The following is a 19,793-nucleotide window of genomic DNA, read 5'->3' as shown; positions in this document are numbered from 1 at the left end:
ACAGAAAGACCTAGACAAATGGGAGGATTGGGCCAAAAGAAATCTGATGAGGTTCAATAAGGATAAGTGGAGGGTCCTGCACTTAGGACGGAAGAATCCAATGCACAGCTACAGACTAGGGACCGAATGGCTAGGCAGCAGTTCTGCGGAAAAGGACCTAGGGGTGACAGTGGACGAGAAGCTGGATATGAGTCAGCAGTGTGCCCTTGTTGCCAAGAAGGCCAATGGCATTTTGGGATGTATAAGTAGGGGCATAGCGAGCAGATCGAGGGACGTGATCGTTCCCCTCTATTCGACATTGGTGAGGCCTCATCTGGAGTACTGTGTCCAGTTTTGGGCCCCACACTTCAAGAAGGATGTGGATAAATTGGAGAGAGTCCAGCGAAGGGCAACAAAAATGATTAGGGGACTGGAACACATGAGTTATGAGGAGAGGCTGAGGGAGCTGGGATTGTTTAGCCTGCAGAAGAGAAGAATGAGGGGGGATTTGATAGCTGCTTTCAACTACCTGAAAGGGGGTTCCAAAGAGGATGGCTCTAGACTGTTCTCAATGGTAGCAGATGACAGAATGAGGAGTAATGGTCTCAAGTTGCAGTGGGGGAGGTTTAGATTGGATATTAGGAAAAACTTTTTCACTAAGAGGGTGGTGAAACACTGGAATGCGTTACCTAGGGAGGTGGTAGAATCTCCTTCCTTAGAGGTTTTTAAGGTCAGGCTTGACAAAGCCCTGGCTGGGATGATTTAACTGGGAATTGGTCCTGCTTTGAGCAGGGGGTTGGACTAGATGACCTTCTGGGGTCCCTTCCAACCCTGATATTCTATGATTCTATGATTCGGCGGTGGGTCCTTCATTCTCTCCCTTCCTCTTCGGCAGCACTTCGGAGGCAGTTCAATTGGGTTTTTCTTTTCTTTTCTTCACCGCTTCGGGCGGCAAAAAAGCTGGAGACGGCCCTGCCTCTCACCATGGTAACCACCACATCAAACAAGGAACGCTTAACTGAACAAAACTGAGGGGCAAGATTGTCATTTACAGAGGAGTCTGGAGGTAGGATAAGTGGTGGATAATCCTGTGTTTTCCCTTGGCCCTTTTAGATGCCACAACCAGGGGTGATGTTCATAGATCTGGCACTGGTAGGATTAAAAAAAAACCCCAAAAAACAAAACCACTCTCTTAGATACCATCTTCATCAAAATGTTATCCTGAACTGTAGTTACTATCCTTCAACAGACTTCAAGTTTTCCATTCACATATCACCTTGCTCCTTCATATGGTATTTGAAAACCTGCTGAAAAAATCCATTACATAAAGAAGTCCTGTTAGGATAATCCAATAGCAGAGTCCATAACACCTGTAAATTAATTGGGGAAGGAGCCTTTTCCAGAATTGCTCTCACTGATCCTGTTGGAGTACCGAGGCCTTGGAAACTGCTGTTCTTCCCACCAACTGGGCCTTCTCCTTGCCTCCACAGTAGATGAGGGAACCATGCTGACCCACACACCTCCCACAGAAATGCTTCTATTTGTGGAGTTGTGGTTCTAGGGTCAGACTTCTGAGTCTTTTTAGGACCCATATGTAAATCTGAGGTAGAGATCATCCTTCAATCCAGGGACCACTGACGATGATTTGCAATGGGAACAAAAATACTTCCCATCATTAAGGACAAAAGAGACACTGGACCTGATATTTGCTGTCGGAGCATGTGGTTTTGGCACTGGTAACCTGCTGTCTGTATAAGCAAGCTGGACTAGGTGGCACAAAGTCATGCATTCCAGCCACAGGTCCTGGTTCTTCCTACCTCACGGCAAGTTTGTCACCTCTGCCACCCCCAGTTGGGATGCCTCATCATATCTCAAGTTTGTCCCTTGATCTGTCAGGATTTCCCAGGGCACCCTGACTCAGGCAAAGATGTTCATAAGTTCCGCAGCCACCCCCTTGGCATTCATGGAGCGCAGCGGCACTGCTTCAGGGTACCAGGTCGCATAGTTTCCACTACAACAAGAATAGGAGGACTTGTGGCACCTTAGCGACTAACCAGTTTATTTGAGCATATGCTCAAATAAATTGGTTAGTCGCTAAGGTGCCACAAGTCCTCCTATTCTTTTGCGAATACAGACTAACACGGCTGTTACTCTAAAACCTACAACAAGAATGAACCAGTATCCAACAGCGCTCTTCTCCAGTGGACCAACTATGTCCACTCCAATTTGCTCAAAGAGTACACTTACAAGCGGCTGGGGGATCAATGGGGCTCTCTCAGCTGGCTGAGGTGCAGTGAGCTAGCACTCTGGGCATGAGGCACAGAAGTCTGCCACGTCTTGGTAGACCCCTGGACCAAAGAACCAGGCTAATATCCAGGCTAGGGTCTTTTCCCTTCCAAGGTGCCCAGCCACGGGCATGGCATGGGTGAGTCACATAACTTCCCTCTGGTACAGTCGGGGCAACAAGCCTAGCAGCCTCTTGTTCATATTCCGACCTATTCATGATGACGACAGCACCTTCTTTGTCAGCCTTTTTGATTATGATGTCAGAGTTGTTTCTGAGGCTGTGGATGGCATTGTGTTCCACACGGCTGAGGTTACGGGGCAAGCAATGCTGTTTTTCCACACAATTTCAGCCCGTGCACGTTAGCGGAAGCACTCTATGTAGAAGTCCAGTCTGTTGTTTCGACCTTCAGGAGGAGTCCACCCAGAATCCTTCTTTTTGTAGTGTTGGTAGGAAGGTCTCTGTGGGTTAGTATGCTGTTCAGAGGTGTGTTGGAAATATTCCTTGAGTCGGAGACTTCAAAAATAGGATTCTAGGTCACCACAGAATTGTATCATGTTTGTGGGGTGGAGGGGCAGAAGGAGAGGCCTCGAGATAGGACAGATTCTTCTGTTGGGCTAAGAGTATAGCTGGATAGATTAACAATATTGCTGGGTGGGTTAAGGTGACAGAGACAAACAAGTACAAGATCTCTATCAAGCATTCTTACAACTACAATACCCACCTGCTGAAGTGAAGAAACAGATTGACAGAGCCAGAAGATTACCCAGAAGTCACCTACTACAGGACAGGCCCAACAAAGAAAATAACAGAACGCCACTAGCTGTCACCTTCAGCCCCCAACTAAAACCTCTCCAGCGCATCATCAAGGATCTACAACCTATCCTGAAGGACAACCCATCACTCTCACAGATCTTGGGAGACAGCCCCCCAACCTGAAGTAAATACTCACCAGCAACCACACACCACACAACAAAAACACTAACCCAGGAACCTATCCTTGCAACAAAGCCAACTGTGTCCCCATATCTATGCTGGGGACACCATCATAGGGCCTAATCACATCAGCCACACTATCAGAGGCTCGTTCACCTACACATCTACCAATGTGATATATGCCATCATGTGTCAGCAATGCCCCTCTGCCATGTACATTGCCTAAACCGGACAGTCTTTACGTAAAAGAATAAATGGACACAAATCAGACGTCAAGAATTATAACATACAAAAGCCAGTAGGAGAACACTTCAATCTCTCTGGTCACTCGATTACAGACCTAAAAGTGGCAATTCTTCAACAAAAATACTTCAGAAACAGACTCCAATGAGAGACTGCTGAATTGGAATTAATTTGAAAACTGGACACCATTACATTAGGCTTGAATAAAGACTGGGAGTGGATGTGTCATTACACAAAGTAAAACTATTTCCCATGTTTATTTTTCCCCCCTACTGTTCCTCACACGTTCTTGTCAACTGCTGGAAATGGCCCATCTTGATTGTCACTACAAAAGTTTTTTTTTTCTCTCCTGCTGGTAATAGCTCACCTTAACTGATCACTCTTGTTATAGTGTGTATGGTAACACCCATTGTTTCATATTCTCTTTGTATATAAAATCTTCCTACTATATTTTCCACTGCTTGCATCCTATGAAGTGGGCTGTAGCCCACAAAAACTTATGCTCAAATAAATTTGTTAGTCTCTAAGGTGCCACAAGTACTCCTGTTCTTTTTGCGAATACAGACCAACATGGCTGCTGCTCTGAAATCTGATGGTACAGCAAGTAAATGGTTCCATATATTTACTGACATTCAGTGGGATGATCAACATGATGCTGTCATTATTTTCCATACTTGTATCCATGTGTTTTGGATATTTTGGAGGATATGCAGGTAGAGCTCGTCAAAACATTTAATCAAAATTTTGACACGCCCCCACCCCCCTCAGAAACTAGAATCTGGAAAGAGAAAGGGAGGCAGGAAGTATCATGAAACTTTTTTCCTCCTTTTTCCAACCAGTTACTGAGCAGGCTAACTTTTTTTGAAATTAAAAATGTCAACAACATTTTTCCTTCAGATTTCAATTGAAAAAAACAAAACAAAAAAAAGTGTTGAGGGGGAAACATTTGCATTATTCCCTCCTGGTTTGACCAGCTCCACATGAAAGGTTGGAATACACCAGAAGATGCATGCTTTACAGGACACAGAATTTATAATAATACTCAGATTCTTGAAGCAGTTTCTGAGAGAGAGTAGACAACAGGGCTCTGCTACAGAGTTATTTGCAGCCAACAACTATACAAAAATGACGGATCAGATCTTTCAAGCCTGACATCAAAATGAAGACTTATTCAACAAACTCTACACAAGTAAAAGAAATGCGAAGTGACATTAGCCTAAGGTTCTGTCAAGTGATAACAACACTGATAGAATGTACCATCACACCCTGTTCAGCAAAAATCACATAACTGCACTATTTATTCTATTTCTGGAAGATTTCCTCATGTACCTAAATGACTAATTTAGAGCTTACAGTATAAAAAAAAAGTGCCTCTGTTTTATTGGTTTGCTGCCTAAATATTTCAGCAAATAAAACTACAGTGAACTTGATCAGTTAGTTAGCCACTACCTGCCATATTTACCTAATGATAAACATCAAACCTGTTTTAGGTACCAGCAGAGAAAGAGATATTGGCAACGAAAGGAGTCTATTCCTAATAACATTACAGAGACTCTGCCTCAACATGAACCAGTATTTTTTTTATAATAGCCACATATTTCACTTTCCTCATACTTTTTCCTCTTCTAAAAAGAAAATAAAACCAAAGCAAATCATTCCATCGCATGCACAGTTCTCCCCAAGTCAGAGAAAAACCACACATGGCAGATGTTAGCCAATCACTCAATGCACTGTTGGAAGATGCTCCGATACTATGGTGATGAGAGCGGTATAAGAACCTGCACAGAACAGAACAAAACTTGGGTTTACATGAAAGGTTATTGACTTCTTACAGTGGCTGTGGCCCATCTGAATGCACTAGCCTGGAGGTTTAGCATTGAGAGTTGACCCAAGACACTTACAAACTGACAGAAAATACAAGTGATTACTTTGCAAAACTGCTAGGATCTCAAAAACTATTGCTATGCAACACATTGGATATTGTGAAAGTCATTCATTCATAAAAATGAAGCTAATTTACATAACATTTGCATGGGTTACTTATTTACATAGTGACCCCACCCATTGCAAACTCTAACTTTGCAACTGAAAGAGCTTTTCATTTCACCTGACAAACCTTCTAGTAAATGTCCCTTGTGTAGAGTAACCACCAAAGGAACACTTCTGATGTATACTATAAGTTGTGTTAATCTACACTGGATCTGGGAACTTTTTCAAGGGCAGTGCATTCAAAGAGGTATATTTCTGATTTTTTAAAGCCAATATTTTACTTATTAACCAATATTGCCAAATGCTTGGTGAATGACAAAATCAGAAAGAGCACCCAAATTATCTACTGGTTGGGTCAGATGTTTAACTGATGTAAATCTTCATAGCTTCATTGATTTCAAAGAAGCTATGGGAATTTACACCAGCTGGCCTTTCAGCCATAAAAATAGATTAGCAATGAACTTCATTTTAAAAAGATACAAAACTGATTTAAGAATAAAACAAAGTAAAATACAAATGTGCAATTAAAACAACCCTAGATGTGCAATGATATCCTGATCAATCTGAGAAGTGAATCACTCTTACATCAAGGATTAGTTACTGTTGGTGTGAACAATACAGCTGTTGAAAAGCTGGACAAACCCTGCTAAATTAAAGTCACAGTTTATCTCTTCTAAAAGGTCTCTCTGATAAAGCAGTAAATCAATTAAAGGAAATATCCTCCCTTTCATGAGTTTATCCTGATAAAAGAGAGACTATGCCCTGTTCAAGAAGTTTCTGTTGCTAAAGAGGTTGAAGTTTGTTTCTTATTCCCAGTTCTTTATTCATGATACCAGCTCCTTATTTGTGGTTCCCAGTTCCTTATTCAAAGGGCAAAAGTATATACAAATATATCAATGTAAGATTAATTTTTAGAAGTGTAATCAAATCAATGTGATAAAAATGTAAATGACTAATTACTTAATTACTGGGTTTTGACCAACTGTACATGACAAAATAAGTTTTTGGTCACTCAAGTGAAACATCCCTGCAACAGCTGTGAAGGAGCTGGGACATGTCACTTGCCAACCTAAGGCTTTGTTCCTGGCAATAGGCTGCAAAATGCACCCCTGCCCCTCACAACCCCACTTTCATATTGTACATAGGGCTTGAATAGGAAGCTGGGTTTTGGGTGCCTGTATAGAATAAAATAAGTCTCATGTCATCCCAAGTGACATCCCTGTGAGCGTCCGACTGCTTTGAAGGAGCTGGGACATGCCACTTACTGACCCAACATTTCGTTCTTGAGCAGTACGCTGCCACATATCATGCTCCGACCCTCTTCTGTATTGTAAATAGTGATTGAATAAGGAACTGGATTTTGACTGGCTGTATGTAATAATATTAGTCTCTGGTTACTTCAGGTGACACGTCCACACAACAATTAAATTGTTCTGATATAGCAGAGGCATGGAAATCCCTTACTTGAAACTTTTTCGTTGCAAAAAATTGTGGTTCATGTCACCAGCCCTTCCCCACCCCCAAACACACCTGCACCCTTTAGCAAGGTAACAGGAGCTGCAAACCAGGGGGTGGGTGATGGATATTCCCAGGGTAAAACCTGAAACTGGGGTACTATTGAGCCCTCTGTCTCACCAGCCTGGGCTCCCTCTCACACCATGTGATATGCTGCAAGGCTCTCCAAGCTTGCACTCACACCAACATTAACAGGCAGGGGCCACACTCAGCTGAGTTACTCATGAACCAACAATAGAAGCTCAACCAATTCCCCCACAGCTCCCTACCCTTGTCAAAAGTCTGACCAGTGTAAAGTAATTACCCAGTCCGCCTCTCCCTCAATGTGGGAAGGACAATGCACCAGCTCTTGCTCCTGAGTAACTTTCCCTTTAGCATTTTAAACAACTGTTTTAGGTACAAATATAAAACAGATTTATTAACTACAGAAAGATAGATTTTAAGTGATGATAAGTAATAGTGTACAGATCCAGGAAGATTACCTAAGAAATAAACAAACCCTAAGTACTGCTGTCCCCACAGCTGTATCTGCTGTGGATGACTGTACCAAAGCATAATGTCTCATGAAGGCATGCAAAGAGTTCCAAGTAGCTTCCCTATATATCTCTAGTAGGGGTACATCTCTCAGAGAGAAAGCTTGCCCTCTGGTGGAATGAGCCCTCACCCACCACTGCCCACAAAGGGGTAAGTTAAAGCTAGTAGGTAACAAAGAGCAATACAACCCCAACCCGAGATCCACTTAGAAAGTCTCTGCGCCAATATAGCTTGACCCTTTGATCACTCTGCTATGGAAAAAATAGTTTGGGTCTTTCTAATGTTCTTTGTTCTCTGTAGATAAAAGGCCAAAGCCCTTTAGATGTCTGGAGAATGCAGCCTTCTCTCTTCCCCCGAGGCATGCAGTTTAGGAAAAAAATACTGCTAAGTGGATGACCTGACTCATATGAAATTCAGAAACTACTTTAGGGATAAATCTGGGAAGGGAGCATAATGAGACCTTTTCTTTATAAAATATAGTATATGGTGAGTCTGCCTTGAGTGCCCCCAGCTCACTGACTGTTGCTGATGCTATAGCTATTAGAAAGGCCACCTCCATAGACATATGGGCCATATATCATCTGACTACAGGCTGAAAGGGTGGTTTAGTGAGAGACGACAAAACAAAGTTGAGGTCCCACTGAGGTGCAAACTTCACTAATGGTGGAAAGAAACTGAAAACCCCCTTCAGAAATCTAGTTGTGACGAGATGAGTGAAGATCATATGGTTATCCACTGGAGGATGGAAAGCACTGATTGCTGCTAAATGTCCACTGAGTGTGAAACCCAAAGACTTCAGGGTATGTAGATACTCTAAGATAGCAGGGATTCAGGCAGATTCCAGAGACAAGTGGCATTGGTAAGCCCAAGGGAAGATATAGTTCTATTTTGCTGAATAACAGCTCCTCATAGAATCCTTTCTGGTTTGGGTAAGGATGGATCACACCTTTCTGGAACATGAGCATTCTATTTCTGATCCCCATCCAAATACTAGGTCTGAGTTGTAGTGGTTGTGGATTGGGAAGCCTGAACCTGCCCCTGTGCTGTGTTAGATGATCCAGCAATTGGAGGGATGTTCAGGAGTGGTTGAACTGAGAGCTTCAGTAGATCTGTAGACCAGAAATATCTTGGCAAGTTGGGTGCAATCAGGATGATTCGAGCACTGTCTTGGCAGATCTTCCTTAGAACTTGTGGTTTCAATGGAATGGGAGAGAAGGCATATTCTAGGCGACCATTCCATGACATCAAGGAAGGCATTTCCCATTTGGCCTTGCCCAAGGCTGCTCTGGAGCAGTACCAAGGAATTTACCTGTTTGCCCTCAAAGTGAAAAGGTCCCAGGCTGGTGTTCCCCATTGGGTGAAGGCTTCATCAAGAATCCAACTGTGAATCTCCTATTCGTAATTTGCGGAAAAATGTCTACTCAGCCTGTTCATTAGCAAGTTTTGCACTCCTGGTAAGTATGATGTAGATAGGGTTATCGGAGGACTGATGCACCAGTTCCACAGGGTGGCTGCTTCAGTGCACAAAGGGCAAGATCTCATTCCCACCTGCTTGTTTATATAAAATACCATTGTTGTGTCGTCCAACATTATTTGGACATGTCTGGATTGGATGAGCAGGAGGAAGGTGTTGCAGGCCCAAGGGACTAGCCTGTGCTTTAGTAAACTGATATGCATCCTGGACTCCTGCAGGGTCCAGGTGTCTTGTGCCATATGGTCACCCATGTGAGCACCCCAACCCAAGAGGGAGGCATCGGTAACAATGGTTGCCTCGCGAGTCAACGGGAGAAAAGGAATCCCCACCCAACCTTCTCTGATTTTTGTCCACCAGACGAGAGTCCTTGGATGGAATTGTCACCCTGCCATTATCTGGTAAGTAAATGGAGAGAATCCAGGCTTGCAGGCAACAATGATGAAGCCTGGTGAAGGGCATCACGTGTGCATGAAGCCATGTGGCTGACAAAGGAAAGGCAAGTTCTGATTGACATCCTGTGTCTGATAGTGACTTATTGTCTGAAAGCACTCTTAGCCTGAAACCTCTTAAGAGGCAGATATGCTCTTGCGGTTGAGTCCAATGTTGCCACCGTAAAGTTTATTTACCTCTTGGGGGTCAATGTGGATTTTTTGTAGTTGACAAAAGGGAAAACAGAAGGCTGAGCAGAACATGGGTTGCCCGCTGGACTTCTTCATATGAGTTGCCTATCAGAAGCCAATCATTGAGATATGGGAAGACTGTAAATCCCACTTTTCTCATCCAAGATGCCATCACTGAAAAAACCTTTGTAAAGACTGTAGGTGCTGTGGCCAGTCCAAAGGGGAGAACTCTGAATTGGTAATGATCTTGACCAAAGAGGAACCCAAGGAACCTCCTGTGCACTGGGCAAATGTCTATGGGAAATTATGAGTCTTTCATGTTGAGAGCTGTGAACGATGTGCCCTTCTCTAAAGAGGGATTATTGATGCCAAGTAGATCAAGCAGAAATTTAGTTTTCAGATTAACAGGTTCAGTTGTTGTAGATAGAGAATTGCCCTCAACCCCCAATTCTTCTTGGGGATCAAGAAGTAAGGGGAATAGAATCACTTCCCTTATGCTGTGGTAGCATCTTTTCTATAAGTCCCCTGAGGAGAAGGAGTTCATCTCCTGTTGTAGAATTGCCTTGTGAGAGTGGTCCCTGAAAAGGAACTGGAAAGAGGGTTTGTGGGTAGGCATTGCCAGAAACTTGGTCAAATATCTGCCATGAATAACTTCTAGTACCCATTTGTCTGCATTTATAGTGCTCCAGTTTTTGGCAAATTAGATAAGGTGACCTCCAAATATCTGAGGAGGGGAATGAAGAGGCACCAATAAAAGGATGTGGGTCTCGACAATCCAATCAAAAGAAACTCTTTCCTTGGGGGTTAGAGTATGATGTGGCAGTGGATGTTCCAGAGGCTGGGTTCCTGGATCTATAAATCCTCAGTCTCTTACATGGTGGATACTGAGGATGCTGGTGATAAAAAGGCTGAGGATGCAGTCTTGCCCTCTACCCCTGTTTATGGTGTTTTCTCTTAGGGATAGGAGTATAGCTGCCCAGCAAGCAAAGCATTCTCCTTCAGCCCTTAAGGGAGTGGACAGACTCATCCGTCTTCTCAAGGGAAAGGTTGATCATATCAAAGGGTAGATTTTGGATGGTACTCTACACCTTTCTAGCAAAACCTGAGGATTGTAACCACAGGTCTCTCCTCATAACAGCAAAGATGATGGAATTGCTCCTGGAATTGGCAGATGCGGCTCATCTTCCAGCTCTGAATACATCAGTGCATCCAGTTGTGGATGGCAACGCAATGGCAAAAAAGGACACATGAACCAATCCTGGGTGTCTAGGGTAGGGCTCCCATGGTCCCCAATACAGCCAGTAGGATGGATCAACCAGTGGAGGAGGACTCCATGGCATAAGGGTCTCTTGGCCAATCGTGTCTGGTCTGACTCCAGAAGCCTGATCTTGTAAGGGCTTCTGTCCCATGCCATCTCCACCCAGTGCCACAGAGACTCTTCAGGGCCTCTGACTCATCCAAAGAGAGAGGTGGATCTTGCACTACCAGTAGAATCGACACCTGTGCTTTGAGGCTGGCAAGTGGGATGGAAGAATGATTCTGCCTCATCAGGATAGTCTCTTCCGCTGGTGTAATAATGTCCCAGCATAGACACAGTCCCAATAGGAGGAGTGAATGCACATAGGGGATAACAAAGTTGTCCTCAGAGGAGATGTAGGTCTCAGACTGCCCTGCGGTATGAGGCACGTTCATTGGCAGAGCCAGAGCTTCCCTGGTCACCGTGGAAGTTCCCTCCAGGGCTGTGTCGCTACCGGTACCACACTGGCTTTAGAAGTGGATGGGAGCACAAGGAGCTGTTTATCCTGAGCCTTCACCATCAGAGCAGATGTCAGAACGATACCTTTGCATGCCTCCTTCTCCTGCTGAGAAGATATACTCGAGTTTAAGTCCTTAGCATCAATGCACACTGGCTCTGTCAATTTAAATGGGGTCAGGGAGGGATCTTTTCTCTTCAGGGCAGTTTTAGATGAAGATGGTTTGTCCTTATGGCTATGAGAGTGCCCTCTGCTCTCATGTGAGACCTTCTCCTTAGGCTTTGCAGTCTTAGTCTCTGCTCCCAATCTCTAGGGTTGTCAACTTTCGAATTGCACAAAACTGAATACCCTAGCCCCACCCCTTCCCTGTGCCCCCCCCCCCGCTCACTACATTCCCCTCCCTTGGTGGCTTACTCTCCCCCCAACCTCACTCACTGGGGCAGGGAGTTGGGGTGAAAGCTCTAACTGGGGGTGTGGGGTCTGAGGTGGGGCCAGAAATGAGGGGTTCAGGGTGTGGGAGGGGGCTCTGGGCTGGGGCAGGGAGTTGGGGTGTGGGAGGAGGTGAGGGATCCAGCTGGGACTGCAGGTTCTGGGATGGGGTTGAGGGGTTTGGGATGCAGTAGGGGGCTCCAGACTGGGGGATGGGGCTGAGGGATTCACAGTGCCGGGGGGGGCTGCAAGTTGGGGTGCAGGAGGGAGTATGGGCTCTGTACTGGGGATACAGGCTCTGGGCTGGGGATGAGGGGTTTGGAGGGCAGGAGGGGGCTGCAGGCTGCGGGGTGGGGATGAGGGATTCGGAGTGTGGGAGGGGGTTGAGGCAGGGGGTTGGGGTGCAGGAGGGAGTACAGGTTCTGGGCTGGGGGTGCGGGCTCTGAGGTGGGGCCAGAGATGATGGGGTCGGGATGCAGGAGGGAGCTCTGGGTTTGGGCAGGGCTCGGGCAGGGGATTGGGGTGTGATCTTACCTCAGGCAACTCCCTCTCAGCTGCACAGCGGGGCTAAGGCAGGCTCCCTGCCTGTCCTGGCTCTGAGCTGTGCCCCGGAAGTGGCCAGCAGGTACAGCTCCTCGGTGGGGGGGAGCGGTCAGGAGGTTCCTTGCGCTTCTCTTGCCCGAAGACCCCCACCCCCCACAGCTCCCATTGGCCACGGTTCCCAGCCAATGGAAGTGCCTAGCCGGTGCTCGGGGAGGAGGCAACCTGCGGAGCCCCGTGGCACCTCCATCTAGGAGCCAGACCTGCTGGCCACTTCCGGGGCACAGCGCGGTGCCAAGACAGATAGGAACTACCCTGCCTTAGCCTTGGCCCACCACTGACCGGACTGTTAATGGCCTGCTCAGCGGTGTTGACCGGAGTTGCCAGGGTCTCTTTTCGACTGGGCAATCTGGTAGAAAACCAAATATCTGGCAACCCTACCAAGCTCATGGTCGGAGGTCACTTGTTGAGACTGATGTATTGGGGGAGTACTGAGCCTAGGTCTGATTGGGGTCTCATTGCCTTTGCCATCAGATATTTTCCAAGTCTCAGTTTCCAACCCTCAGGAGTTCTCTGTATCTCCTCAGCAACACAAGCTACTCTGAACATATTAAACCTATCCTCCACTCTCTATACTGCTTCATGTGGAATTTCAAATCAAATTCAAGGTCTCAGTCCTTATTTTCAAGGCACTCAATAGCCTGAGCCCAGGATATCTTAAAACAGGGGTCGGCAACCTTTTAGAAGTGGTGTGCCAAGTCTTCATTTATTCATTTTAATTTAAGGTTTCGCGTGCCAATAATACATTTTAACATTTTTTAGAAGGTCTCGCTCTAGAAGTGTATATATTAAATAACTAAACTATTGTTGTATGTAAACAAGGTTTTCAAAATGTTTAAGAAGCTTCATTTAAAATTAAATTAAAATGCTGATCTTACACAGCCGGCCTGCTCAGCCCGTTGCTGGCCTGGGGTTCCGTTCACCTAGGCCGGCAGCAAGCTGAGCAGGGCCTGCAGCCAGGACCCCGGCTGGCAAGGAGCCGGCAGCCAGAAGCCCGCCACCACTCAGTCCGCTGCCGGTCTGGGGTTCTGTCCACCGGCTCCTGCCAGCCAGGGTCCTGGCTGCCGGCCCTGCTCAGCCCGCTGCTGGTCTGGGGTCCCGGCCCTGTCCAAATAGAATAGGTACCTACCTTCTCCCTGGTTCTAGCCATTCTCTTCCTCTCTCTGCACTGAGATGAGAGTGGGAGTGCACTGAGACCAGGGCTGGGGGTGAAGGAGCAGGTTCAGGAGCAGGGTCTGGCCAGGAGCTAGAATACGGGAGGGGACTCAGGGTTGGGGCAGGAGGTTTGGGTGTGGAGTGCTTACCTGGGCAGTTCCCATTTGGTGTGAGGGGTGCAGGTGGGAATGTGGGGTGTGTGTGTGCAGGAGCTCCCGTTTGGTGCTCAGGGCAGGGGGCTAGGGTGTGTGAGGAGGGTGCGGGAGTCAGGGCTGAGGTTGTGGGGTGCAGGGGTCAGGGCACGGGGCTGGGGTGTGTGGGGATTGCAGGGGTGAGGGCAGAGGGCTGGGTGTGTGTGAGGAAGGGTCAGGGCAGAGGGCTGGGGTGTGTGTGAGGGGATGCAGGAGTCAGGGCAGAGGGCTGGGGGTGTGGGCTGGGGTCATGGGGGTGCTCCCAGCCCCTTGCCCTGAGCAGCTCACGGCAGGGGTCTGGAGGAGATATGCCCTGATTCCACCCCCCTCCCCAAGGTCCCCGGAGCAGAGAGCGTGCTGTGGTTCCACTTTTCCCTCTCCTCCCCTGTAGCAAAGGCCGTCAGCTGATCAGCGGCAGGGAGGGAGAGAAAGAGGGGCAGGAACCCAGCACGCTGGGGGAAGAGGCCGGGGGAGGGGGAAGCTTGCCTGCCCTGCAAGGAGAGAGTGGTGGGTGGAAAAGAACGGGCCGGGACAGGCAGGAATTTAAATGGTACGCTGCTGTTTTCCAGGGTCCGTGTCATTAAAAATTGGCTTGCATGCCGTCTTTGGCACGCGTGCCATAAGTTGCCGACCCCTGTCTTAAAACAAAACAAAAAAAACATCCTAAGCTCTGGAACAAAGATCATGGTCAATATCACTGCTTGTCAGGCACAATGGAATGCTCTAGGATCAGGACAATGCTTAGCTGTGTGGGAGACAAACTTTTTTTTTTGGTGTGTGTGCGGGGGAGGCTGATCCCAGATTGTGGAATGACCTCCCTCAGGAACTAAAGCATCATCACAAACCTCACCACCTGCAAGACTCATTTCTTTGGCCTTGACTTCTCTAACAAACACATAGCAACGGAAAAAGTTACATCATAAAAAAAAACAATGCAAAACTCAGCCAAAAGAAGACACTCCACTGCACATACTCCGGTCCCCGGGGAATATCACTAGTGGGCAGCATCAACAACAGCAACAATTGCTCAGTTAATTGCTCAATTATTTTTTTTATTATACTGAATATCAATTTCTTATTTTACAATTTCAGAGTCAAAGTGAACAAATGCAATGGATTATGTCAGGTAACTACATCATTTCATCAGTTGTGAGCTATGCATCTTACTCATTACACTTGCAGTAAAGTCTTATCACAGAAAGATACAAAAATGTGACCCTTGGCTATTTCCGTCAGCGATTTCTGTGCATGATAGCAGGTAAGTTGAAAGGAAACAAGGTGCATTTTGGTGGATGCATCTCAAAATAGTGACCGGAATTTTTTCAAATACCATTTGCTGGGACTATTCAGACAAATATGAAATGCCTGTATCCCAGAAAAATACTTTATCTGCCTTCTCTGTAGCACTTTTCCATGTAACTTGAATATAGCATTAATATTTAACATGTTTCAAATATTGATTAGTTCCATAGAAGTCACCAAAATTATTTGCATTAACAGTAGAGTTTATTAAAGCAAAGCTCGTATCACTATAGATACAAAGATGCTGGAATAACACACAATACATATTTTGTACGTTTCCACAAACTTGATCATACTGAGGACTGGCTTTTCTATGATAGAATTTTGGAATTAAAAAGGAAACGAGGTGCGGCTATTCTAGCCACAGACAGATTTATCCAAATTCTATTCAAGTGTACCAAGCCCAGGGGTGCTGGAACAATTTTTATAGAAGGGGTGCTGAGAGACATTGAACCAAACTGTAAACCCTTTATATAATGGAAACCGCTTCAAGCCAGGGGGTATGGCAGCACTCCTAGCACCGCTAGTTCCAGCACGATATTGCTGCTGTATAAATCTCACAGCAACACTAAAGACACTAGCTGGTTCAACTAATGGTAGTAGATAGGAATACAGTAGTATGCCTTTAAAACTAGTTTTTGAGCACTCTAGTGGCGTTCACTGTTTTCTCTATTTCAGAAGCCACTGGAAAACACTCAGAGCAGCAGTATACATTAAGCTAGGACTTGTATGTTTGCATATATTTAATAAACATGAGTATTTGGGAACCAACTATGCCCAAGCAGTGTCGTCTTACAAGTTTTGTTGAGCAAAAGACACATTAATCATACCAAATATTTTTATATCTGTAACATAATTAAAGGAATTTCAGTAAACACCCATTTTTTCTGTTGTTAATTCATCTAACAACAAAGGAACATTCCTACAGATGTCTACATTTGTAACTATCTTATAATTTCTGTGAAATCATTACAGCTAGATTTCCAACAAACTGGCTGAATATTGCTTTTGTCAAGGTTGCTCCCCCACTCTGAACTCTAGGGTACAGATGTGGGGACCTGCATGAAAACCTCCTAAGCTTACTTTCACCAGCTTAGGTTGAAACTTCCCCAAGGTACAAATTAATTTTATCCTTTGTCTCTGGATCTCCACTGCCACCACCAAACTCTAACTGGGTTTACTGGGAAACGTAGTTTGGACACGTCTTTCCCCCCAAAATCCTCCCAACCCTTGCACCCCACTTCCTGGGAAAGGTTTGGTAAAAATCCTCACCAATTTGCATAGGTGACCACAGACCCAAACCCTTGGATCTGAGAACAATGAAAAAGCATTCAGTTTTCTTACAAGAAGACTTTTAATAGAAGTAAAGAAATCCCCTCTGTAAAATCAGGATGGTGGATATCTTACAGGGTAATTAGATTCAAAACAGGTTCGGTGGGGCCCGCTGGTGTTGAGGTTGCAAGTACTGGATTCAGTGCTGACACGGGGTCTGGTGTTGGTTGTTCGGCTGGTTCCGGTTCTGGGACTGGTTCCGTCTGGGTCTCTGGGACTGGATCCACTACTGCTGTTGCAGACATTGGCCTGGGGTCCAGGTCCATCACCTCTGACCGGGTCCTGATAGAAGTTTCCGGAACAGAGCTAGGCCTCACGGCTTGTTTAGCCTGGCTGCGGGTGACCATTCCCACCCTCTTGGCCTGCTTCACATGATTGGCCAAGTCTTCCCCCCAACAGCATGGGGATGGGATAATCATCATAGACTGCAAAAGTCCACATTCCTGACCAGCCCTTGTACTGGACAGGCAACTTGGCTGTAGGCAAATTGAAAGAGTTGGACTTGAAGGGTTGAATCGTCACTTGGATCTCTGAGTTGATTAAATTGGGGTCAACTAAGGAAGCATGGATAGCGGACACTTGAGCTCCGGTGTCCCTCCATGCGGTGACCTTCTTCCCGCCCACACTCACAGTTTCCCTCTGCTCCAAGGGTATCTGGGAGGTATCTGGGCCTGCGGACCTCTGGTGTGATTCCGGTGCAATGAACTGTAATCTGCTGGGGTTCTTGGGGCAGTTGGCCTTTACATGCCCCAGCTCGTTACATTTAAAACATCGTCCAGCTGACGGGTCACTGGGGCGAGGTGGGTTGCTGGAGAAGGGGGTGGTGGGAAGATAAGGTGTCTGGAGGGTTCTTTGGGAGGGAGGTGGGGCCTTGGGCAGCCCCCGGTAATAGGGTGTGGTCTGGGGTTGTCCCTTCTGGTCTCCGCTCCAACTGCAACCAGTTTTCTTCTTCTTCTCTGCCACCTCCACCCATCTGGCTCCAATCTCTCCTGCCTCGATTACAGTTTTGGGCTTCCCATCTAGGATGTATCTTTCTATTTCCTCAGGAACACCCTCTAAGAATTGTTCCATTTGCATTAGGAAGGGCAAATTTACTGGAGATTCAACACTTGCTCCTGATATCCAGGCATCCCAATGTTTCACAATGTGGTAGGCATTTCGGGTAAATGACACGTCTGGTTTCCACCTTAGGGCTCTGAACCTCCGACGAGAATGCTCGGGTGTTATCCCCATTCTGACTCTCACCTTGGATTTAAACAGTTCATACTTGTTCATGTGTTCTTCAGGCATTTCAGCCGCCACCTCAGCTAAGAGTCCACTGAGCTGCGGCCTCAGCTCTACCATGTATTGGTCTGTAGAGATGCTGTACCCAAGGCAGGCCCTTTCGAAGTTTTCTAAGAAGGCCTCAGTATCATCGCCTGCCTTGTAGGTGGGGAACTTTCTGGGATGGAAAGTGGTACCTGGAGAAGGATTGCTAGGGTTTGTTGGTATATTCTGCTGAGCCTTTACCTTCTCCATCTCCAGTGCATGCTTCCTCTCTTTTTCCTTCTCCTCCTCCACATGCTTCCTTGTCTCCATTTCCCTCCTGTGGGCAGCGTCCTGTACCTCCTTCTCCAGCTGCATGAGTTCTATCTGTCTTTCATGTTCCTTTTGTTTTTCCTCAGCCTGAAATCTGGCTAATTCCAGCTCTTGTTGAGCCGTGGATTCTGTCATCCTAACCTCCCTGTTTTTAACTAACTTTACACCCGAGGTTTAGAAATAAACCAACAAAACTTGGCTGTAAAATTTTGCTGTGCTGGAATAGGATACCTATTCTCTGATAGTGATTGTCAGCCTACAGAAAAAGACAATTCCCTTGTCTCTGCTCTGGCCCCAAATCAAATCAAAAAACCTCCAACTACTTGGAAACCTGCTTACCAGCAGCCTAAAGGAAAAAAATTCCTTTTCAAACCGGTGCTTCTTGTAAAAAAAATCAAAATCCTAAAAAAAACCTCTTGCCACTTTTGTCTCCAGGCAAATGGGAAGAACACCCCCCACCCCCCGTTTACTTTTAGGGGGAAAAAAAAACCTCTGATTTGGAAGACTGTGAATTTCCCTGCAGGATTTAAGTACCCTGCCTCCAGGCAATAAAACCCTGCAATTCAAAAAGATAATCCCCATTTGTCTCTGCTCTGGCCTCAAAGCAGAGAAAAAACTAGCTGCTTTCAGTTGGACCTCCTTTCCAGCAGCCCCAAAGGAAAAAATTTTTTTTTCCTTTTTAAAATCTGTATTTCTAGTTCAAAAAATCTCAAATTGATCTCAAAATGATTTCAGGTTAATCCCACCACTCTGCCACCATGTCAAGGTTCCTCCCCCACTCTGAACTCTAGAGTACAGATGTGGGGACCTGCATGAAAACCTCCTAAACTTACTTTCACCAGCTTAGATTAAAACTTCCCCAAGGTACAAATTAATTTTATCCTTTGTCCCTGGATCTCCACTGCCACCACCAAACTCTAATTGGGTTTACTGGGAAACGTAGTTTGGACACGTCTTTCCCCCCCAAAATCCTCCCAACCCTTGCACCCCACTTCCTGGGAAAGGTTTGGTAAAAATCCTCACCAATTTGCATAGGTGACCACAGACCCAAACCCTTGGATCTGAGAACAATGAAAAAGCATTCAGTTTTCTTACAAGAAGACTTTTAATAGAAGTAAAGAAATCCCCTCTGTAAAATCAGGATGGTAGATACCTTACAGGGTAATTAGATTCAAAAACATAGAGATTCCCTCTAGGCAAAACCTTAAGTTACAAAAAAGACACACAGACAGGAACAGTCATTCTATTCAGCACAGTTCTTTTCTCAGCCATTTAAAGAAATCGTAATCTAACACATACCTAGCTAGATTACTTACTAAAGTTCTAAGACTCCATTCCGGTTCTATCCCTGGCAAAAGCAGCATACAGACAGACACAGACCCTTTGTTTCTCTCCCTCCTCCCAGCTTTTGAAAGTATCTTGTCTCCGCATTGGTCATTTTGGTCAGGTGCCAGCCAGGTTACCTTTAGCTTCTTAACCCTTTACAGGTGAGAGGATTTTTTCCTCTGGCCAGGAGGGATTTTAAAGGGGTTTACCCTTCCCTTTATATTTATGACAGCTTTTTATTGGTTTTTACATGCATACTGTATGTTAACGGACAAAGAAAACACAAAATAAAAGTTGGGGTAATATATTTGTCAGACCAGAAATAAAAAGGTTCACCTCTGGGAGAGAATATCAGAGGGGTAGCCGTGTTAGTCTGTATCCACAAAAACAACGAGGAGTCCGGTGGCACCTTAAAGACTAACAGATTTATTTGGGCATAAGCCTTTGTGGGTAAGAAACCCACTTCTTCAGATGCATGGAGTGAAAATTACAGATACAGGCATAAATATAAATTGGCAAATGAAGAGAAGGGAGGTACTTTACAAGTGGAGA

This window comes from Lepidochelys kempii, chromosome 3 (assembly GCF_965140285.1).
Source record: "Lepidochelys kempii isolate rLepKem1 chromosome 3, rLepKem1.hap1, whole genome shotgun sequence".
Taxonomy (NCBI): Eukaryota; Metazoa; Chordata; order Testudines; family Cheloniidae; genus Lepidochelys; species Lepidochelys kempii.
This window is presented reverse-complemented; position numbering follows the sequence as displayed.